We start from the raw sequence: 8,460 nt of genomic DNA on the forward strand, positions 1-8,460 counted from the left end.
GACCGGCTCGGGCACTGGAATTTGCTTTGAAGTTTCACTGATGGCTGACCTCAGCAGGCAAGCATATTTAGAAATTTTCACCAACCGAAAGACGTCCCTCCTGCATCACTTTCTGTCAGTTGGACACCTTTTATGCATGGAGAAATTTTACTTTTTTATTTCCACTGCTACAATGAAGAAACATCAGTAAATTAGAGGAATAAAAATACAGTAATATTTTTAAAAAGAAATTCTAATCAGTATGTAGTGGCATCTCATTGTATTAATGACTGATTATATTGAGTATATATTTATGTGCTTATGTCGTGTATTTTCTTTGGTGTCCTATCCATTCAAACCTTATATCTTGTATGGCAGACTATCTATTCAAACATTTTGCCCATTTTTCTTTCATTTTAAGAGTTACTTATACGCTCAGGGTACAAGTCTTTTATTAGATATATGATTTGCAAATATTTTCTCCCAGTTGGCAGCTCATGTTTTAACCACTTTGTGTCTTTCAAAGAGCAGAAGTACAGAATTTTGATGAAGTTCACAAAGATTTTCTCTTATGTTTTTCTCTAGAAGTTTTATAGTTTAATTTTTGTGTGTATGTGGTAAAAAAATACCTATCATGAGATCTACTCCCTTAACAAATTTTTAGGTGTTCAAGTACTGTATTGGTAACTGAAAGCACAGTGTTGTACAGCAGATCTCTGGAACTCTTTCTTCTTACATGACTGAAACTCTATACTATTTAACAATATTCTGTTTTCCCTTCTTCCAGACCCTGTCAAATATTACCAAATGCCAGTTTGTGTGCCTGATGCACAGGAAGACCAAACAACCCAAAACGTTGGAGTTTGGAGCAGAAAAAGGATTATTGCAGGGCCATACAAGGAGAACAGGTGGCTCGTGCTCAAAAAACCTGGAACTCCCCAAAGGGTTCAGCAAAGCATTTTTAAAGGCAAGGTGAAGGAGGGGCATCCCAGGGTATGTGATCAGTTTGTGCACAGTTCTGATTGGTTGACGTTCAGGTAACAGGGTGGTGTCACAGGTGTTAACGTTATCAATCCTTAAGTGTCAGAAGGTCTGGGGGCTATGTGCTCATGATCATCAAGTAGTTAATTTCTTCCATTTGGTGGTGGGCTTTAGCATCTGAAAAACTCAGGAAAGATGCATGAGTTACTATTATCTGCTTACTCCAGAGAGAAGCTACAGCAGAGGATATGGGGGAAGGGGGTCTGTCTCAGGAAGGCCCCCTTGGGTCCTGCTCGGTTACACAACCACCATTCTACTTTCTGCTTCTCTGAGTCTTACGACTTCAGATGTCTCATGTAAGTGGAATCATGCAGTATTTGTCCTTCTTTGACTGTATTATTTTACTTAGTATAATGTCCTGAAGGTTCTTTCATGTTGTAGCATGTGTCAGGATTTCCTTCTTTTTAAAATTCCATTGCATGTGTATACCACATTTGTGTTATCCATTGATGGACATTTAGGGTGTGCTGCAGTGAACATGGGAGTGAAAATATCTTTTAAAATCCTATTTTCAATTTTTCTGGGTATATACCCAGAAATGGGATTGCTGGATCATATAGTAGTTCTATTTCTAATTTTTGGAGGAACTTCCCTGCTGCTTTCCATAGTGGCTGCACCATTTTACATTCCCACCAACAGTGTATGTGTTTTAATTTATCCACATCCTCATTAACACTTGTTGTTTTCTGTTTTTTGGGATAATGGCTGTCATAACAGGTGTGAGGTGATAGCTCACTGTGGTTTTGATTTGCATTTTCCTGATGATTAGTAATGTTAAGCATCTTTTCATCTACCTCTTGGCTATTTGTATGCCTTCTGTGGAGAAATGTCTTTTCAGGTCCCTTCTCATTTTTTAACCAAGTTATTTGCTTTTTTGCTATTGAGTGGTAGGGGTTCCTCATATATTTTGGATATTAACCTCTTATCAAATAGATGGCTTGCAAAAAATTCTCCCACTCCATAAATTGTTTTCACTCTGTTGATTATTTCCTTTGTGTGCAGAAGCCTTCTAGTTTGATGTAATCCCACTTGCCAATTTTTTGCTTTTGTTGCCTGTGCTTTTGATATCATATCCAAGAAATCATTGCCAAGACCAGTGTTATGAAGATTTCCCCTTATGTTTCCTTCTAGTTTTATAGTTTCAGGTTTTATATGTAAGTCTTCAATCCATTTTGAGTTGATTTTTGTGTATGATGTAAGATAAGGATCCAATTTCATTCTTTTGCATGAGGATATCCAGTTTTCTCACTGCCACTTATTGTAGAGACTGTCCTTTCTCTATTGTGTAGTGTGGCAGCCTTGTTTGATTGAATACATGCGTGTTTATTTCTGTGATCTCTAATCTATCTTTATTCCATTGGTCTATATGTCCGCCTTTATGCCAATACCATAGTATTTTGATTATTGAAGATTTATAATATGTTTTGAAGTCAGGAAGTGTGAGGCCTCTAGCTTTATTCTTCTTGAACAAGATTATTTTGGCTATTCTGGGTTCTTTGTGGTTCCATATGAATTTTAGGATTTTTTTTTCTATGGTGCAAAACATGCCATTGTAATTTTGATAAGCATTACATTAAATTTGTGGATTGCTTTGGGTAGTATGGACATTTAAACACTGTTAAGTCTTTCAATTCATAAACATGAGCTGTCTCTCCATTTTTTAATGTCCTTTACAATTTCTTTCAGCAATGTTTTGTAGTTTTCAGTGTACAAGTCTTATACCTTCTTGGTTAACTCTCTTCCTGAGCATTTTATTCTTTTTCATGCTACTGGAAATGGGGATGTTTTCTTTTTTAAATTGAAGTATAGTTAATTTACAATGTTGTGTTATTTTCAAGTGTACAGCAAAGTGATGCAGATATATATATATACACATACATATATATATATTCTTTTTCAGATTCTTTTCCATTATAGATTATTATAAGACATTGAGTATAGTTCCCTGTGTTATACAGTATGTCCTTATTGTTTACTTATTTTATATATAGTAGTGTGTATATGTTAATCCCGACATCCTAATTTATCCCTCTCCCTCACCTTTCCCCTTTGGTAACCATAAGTTTGTTTCCTAAGTCTGTAGGTTTGTTTCTGTTTTGTACATAAGTTCATTTGTATCATTTTTTTTTTTTAGATTTCACATATAAGTGATATCATATGATATTTTTCTTTCTCTGTCAAGGTTGAGAAATGTAACCAACCTACCACATACATAAAAATACAAATAGCAATTTAGACAAAATGAGGTGACAGAGGAATATGTTTCAGAGGAAGGAACAAGCTAAACACCCAGAAGAACTAAGTGACTTGAAAATAGGCAATCTCCCTGGGTATGTTTTCTTAATTTCCTTTTTGAATTGTTCATTGTTAAGTTTATAGAAACACAACTGATTTTTGTATATTGTTTTTGCATCCTGCAACTTTGCTGAATTTGTTTATTAGTTTATAACTCTTTTTAAACTATATGAAAGAGATCAAATAAAATCATCAAAAGGGTAAATCCCTTTCTTGCTTGGAACCTTGAGAAAAACATAAATTGGATAATTTTTATAGGGACATCGAACAATATAATGGGAGGTGTCTTCAGTAGCAGTTTTATCAAAAGTTTCTTCATAGAGCCCGTTATTATATCAGCCCTCAATAAAAGCTGAGGACATAATGCTAAATCATAGTACTGCAAAGACATTTCTATGATTGCTTGATTTCCAATTATGACATGAACTGGAGGAAAACATGACAGTGTGACTTCCTTGTGTCCAGGACTGATAGGCTTATTTCTGAAGTCCACATTACAGGGATAGAAAAAAAAAAAAAAAAAAAAAAAGAACTTTATAATAAGTTGTGAAATTATAGTCAAATACTAAAAATAAGTGTCTTTTCCACTTTCTATAGTATAATACTAAATATAATTACTTCTATATTAGCCTAAAATAAGAAATGTTTTATTGATTTATATGAATTTTTGAGGAACTTTTTGTAGAAGTCCATCTCAGTTAAAGCAGAAGCTCTTAGTCTTAAAAATCTTAATTATAACCACAAGGTAGCAAAAATCTTTAAACGACTTACCATCTTGGAAACTTGTAACTTAAATTGTGAAACTCTCAATTTCTACTTTATATCTTTTAAAAAGGAGACCCGATTAAGAATCTTTATATAAAGCACTTTAGACAAAACTTCTTAAATGAGGTGTAAACATTAAAGTAAACAGGAAGGTAAGCTATCACTGCAATAAGGAAACAAAATGAAACGTGTGTAAAAGTGTTAATAAGAATACAACAGGCTTCTACAACACTCAGGAGAGAGATGGGGACTTATATATAGTCTTTTTCTTTTTAAATAAATGAAGAGAGGAATAGAATGTAGGATAATCAAAATGGCTGGGACACAGCTCTTTAAAAATAAGTTTTCAATTTGCACAACTGAAGGAATAACATTATTTTCTCTAAAGGCTCATGAGGAAATACAAGTAATAAAGCAGTAGGCAAAACAAAATAGAAAATGTGAATGAAACAGAATGGTTTGCATTTGGGATACTGAAATCAACCAGTTTGATTTAATAAATTATTTTTGGGAAGCCAAACAGAACTTGAAAACAACAGTATTATTTAAAAAAAAACAATTCATTTTATAACAAAAAAAGCAAAGATTTATGTAGTGAATTCTACCTCAATATTTATTACTGACTAAATCTGAGTAAGTAAAAGAAGAGGGAAGGGATGCTGATGCTTTTTATGGGAAAATTAAAAATGATAATAATTAGTGGTGATACTTTTTCCCACTTTTCAACATGACTCATGAGCATGATCATTGTGATCACGTGCTCCTATGTGGCCTGCAAAATCTAAAATATTTACTACCTGGCCCTTTATGGAAAAAGTTTTCTAATGCTTAGACTGATAGCACTTGAATTATCTCCCACCTGGTTGTTCCATCTGCAAGAGATACGGAATAAAAAGCATTAGTAGAAGTGATTGTACATACTTGATAATATTGGAGTCTAATATACATTTGTCATGACAATGAGTAACTTAGTAGTAGGAAAATGCCTTTTTAAGGGTTTGTTGCTGAAAGAGTATAAATTCCTCATTTGATAGTTTGATTTCCAAAATTCAGTGAAGAGAAATAGTATTTTATTCTTCTTTCGAGTGATCTCAAAATCATTTTCAACCATTAATTAAGCCTCATTGCAAATATTATCCCTATTTTACAAATACAAAAATTAGAGCAGTGAGAACTCAAATTACTTCTTTAGAATCATGTGGTAAAATGATAGAGGGATTGGGAACAAAACAGTTCTCACAAGTCAGTATTTTATCCCTTTGATTATTCTCCAGCTCCAGCACACGGTTTAAATGCTTTTAGAAATGTTTCTATTTCTTTTTTTCGCCTTTGGGATAAGAGTAAGAAGAATACTCACCTGGGACGTTGTGACTATTTCAGCCATTACAATCAAACAAACCTGCAAAAGAAAACTTGACCAACACCTCATTCACATTCTTAATCATCCCTAGAATGTAAGAGTCAGGTGAGGACCAAGTAAAACAAACATACAGTTTCAGAGGAAATTGGAATTATTTGCCGTGGAATAAAGAAGGAATTTAATAAGGCTTAAAGTGCGCTAAAACTGCCTTTTCATTCCTTTCAGAAGTGTCAGTACATTGGTTGAAGCCAAGAAAACATCAAAGTATACTGAGTAGTTGGGCAAGTAGAATCACCAAATCACTAAGATGAGAGAAAGAAGAGCCTGAAGGATTATGCCTCTTCTTGAGACTGAAGCAAGTATCTCTCAATATCTGAAATTCTGCTTCTTTGTCAAAGCACAGTTCAAAGGCTGAGTCCTCCATGAAGTTTGCTTCTGCTTTGGAAGGCTTATCACACCTTCCTCTATGCTCTCTTACAATTCTGTTGAACCTCTATCACAGGGGTTCTGAGTATGTCCCCGGGACCAAGCAACATGCGTATCACCTGGAAGCTTGTTAGAAATGCAAATTCTCAGACTCCTCACAGGCTTTCTGAGTCAGAAACTCAAGGGGTGGGACTCAACAGTCTATTTGTTAACAAGTCCTCCAGGTGCTCCCACTGAAATTTGAGAACCATAGCTTTCACAACTTGTATTTCATTTGTGTTTTGTTGTAGCTTGCAACAGTTCCTCCAAGGGCTCTCCAAGGCTGCAGGTATGTCCATTTATTTATTTTTTTAATCTCGAATTCCTCGTATTGCTAAGACCATGGAGTTCACAGTATTTTGCATTCAGTATTCACTCAATGAATGTTTGCTGTTAAATTGATATCACACTTTGGTGTTTCAGTATATCACGTTAGTTGTATTTATAAAATATATACTACTGGATCATTTTCCTGGGAAAATAGCATTGTACTTGAGATAATAATATTGCATATTTTCTCTGATCAGATGAACCCTAAAAAAAAAACTAATGTAGGTTTTCAAAGTTTGGTGTTCCTTGTACCATTCTCAGAGAAGTTTCCTTAGTGATTCTGCTATGTGCTTCTTATCCTCTTGGTGAAAGTGTAATGATTGAGTGCAAGCTTTGAAATCAGATCGATAGGACTTGTATCCCAGCTCTGCTCCTTTTTCTCTGGGCTTATTCAAGTTACTTAACCTTTTTTATGCTTGAATTTCTATCTGAAAAATAGGGTATAGGTGTAAAATAGGTGTAAAAATACTGTCACATGTCAAGCAATCAATAAACATTTGCTGTTATTTAATTACTGGTTTTATTATTATCAACTTGAGGAAAGAACAAACATACATTTTCTACAGTGAATAATCATAGCATGCTCAACTGATTATTCTGAAAGTACTGCATAATTGCTTTACTATGAAAGAACATAATATTTCCATGCTAGGGAAAAAATGTCTGGACAATGGTTTATTCTCTAAATTGTGCAATTGATGAAATTACTTTTTTCTAAAGAACTGAGTTGTTACAAATGCCCTTAAAAGAGACAACATGCTGTTTGAGAAAGAACAGTAGACTTGAAATCAGAAGGCCTGGGTTAGAGTCCTAGTTCACTTCTGGTTATGGTTAGGATTAGAGTTTAGGTGACAAATCAAGGTGCAAGTTACTTAGCAAATCTGAACTTCAATTTTCCACCTCCATAAAATAAAAGCAATAATAATTTGTAAACTAGTTAATTTCATAGAGTTGCTAAAAGAAATAAATCATAAACATAAAAGTTGTTTATAAAATGTAAAGCAGTACATAAATACAAGGTACAAAAACACCTTGCTATCGCTATTATTATAGTTATTATAAAATCGAGGTTCTCCACTGCTCATTATTTTCTAGTCTCTTTTGTTATATGGACATGGTTTGCTGTTGGAGTGCCAAGTGAGAGCAAACTGAGTAATATTCTTTCTTAAATTTATTTTTTAAATTTAATTATTTTATATTGGAGTATAGTTGGTTTACAGTGTTGTGTTAGTTTCAGGTGTACAGCAAAGTGATTCAGTTATACATGTACATATATCCACTCTTTTTCAGGTTCTTTTCCCATATAGGTTATTAAAGAATATTGAGTAGAGTTCCCTGTGCTATACAGTAGGTCTGTATAGCAGACCTATTGTTGATTATTTTATATATAGTAGTGTGTATATGTTCTATTGTCTAGAACATATTGTTGATTATTTTGTATATAGTAGTGTGTATATGTTCTATTGTCTAGAACATATTGTTGATTATTTATTTTGTATATAGTAGTGTGTATATGTTCATCCCAAACTCCTAATGTATCCCTTTCCACCACGTTCTTGTCGGTGTAGTCATATCCCCTAAGAATGGGGTTCAGAACTTTGAAACATTTCACATGTGCTAATAAAACGCTGTTGGATGCAAATGACTTCTGCTCTGACAGCTGACCCTGCTTGGATTTAAATTGGTGTCCGTGAGGCGTGTGGCATTACACTATATCATTCAGGGCTATCAGATTCTCTGCCTGTGAAGAGAAAATGTATTTTCTGGCTTACTGTCACTACAGTCCTAGTTAATCAGTTCCCTGGTGCTTCTCTTTTATGACTCCAGGCTGTGCAGTAGTTCTGCCGCAAAACTACATTCTCACAGGGCTTTTGATTTTATTTGAAGTTTTCGTGCTTATGCTTGAGTTTTCTATTAATATTTATGAATGGCCCCACAAACTTAATGGCAGTCTTAGAATCAGCCAAGGAATCCCCCAGGATATCTGATCTGGCTGTTTTTCTAAAAGAACAACCACCACCAACCCCTCTCCTTTGCTTACTCTGGAGGTTCAATCAACAGAACCATAAGACGCATAACTAAAGTTTGGAGCTTCTCTTGCTTTTTAGATTGAGGGTTAGAGATAGATCCAATGTAGCCACTGGATATACTTAATGTGATACATACCTCAAGGGAAGTTTCTCTAGAAAGGTAGACAGAAGGATAAGCTTGGCTCCCTAGGGTAT

The 8,460-nt window shown here is 34.3% G+C and overlaps 1 long non-coding RNA gene across 2 annotated transcripts; it reads left to right on the forward strand.

Annotated features, from left to right (window-relative positions):
* Positions 1-1,191: 1,191 nt before the first annotated feature.
* On the forward strand, positions 1,192-5,789 carry LOC114486315 (uncharacterized). Of its 2 annotated transcripts, XR_003679868.2 has the most exons (4): positions 1,192-1,316; positions 3,203-3,350; positions 5,355-5,545; positions 5,666-5,789. It is a non-coding gene; the product is annotated as an uncharacterized lncRNA (long non-coding RNA). The 2 variants fall into 2 exon arrangements; XR_008617295.1 differs by lacking the exon at positions 5,355-5,545.
* Positions 5,790-8,460: the final 2,671 nt, after the last annotated feature.

This window comes from Physeter macrocephalus, chromosome 5 (assembly GCF_002837175.3).
Source record: "Physeter macrocephalus isolate SW-GA chromosome 5, ASM283717v5, whole genome shotgun sequence".
Lineage (NCBI taxonomy): Eukaryota > Metazoa > Chordata > Mammalia > Artiodactyla > Physeteridae > Physeter > Physeter macrocephalus.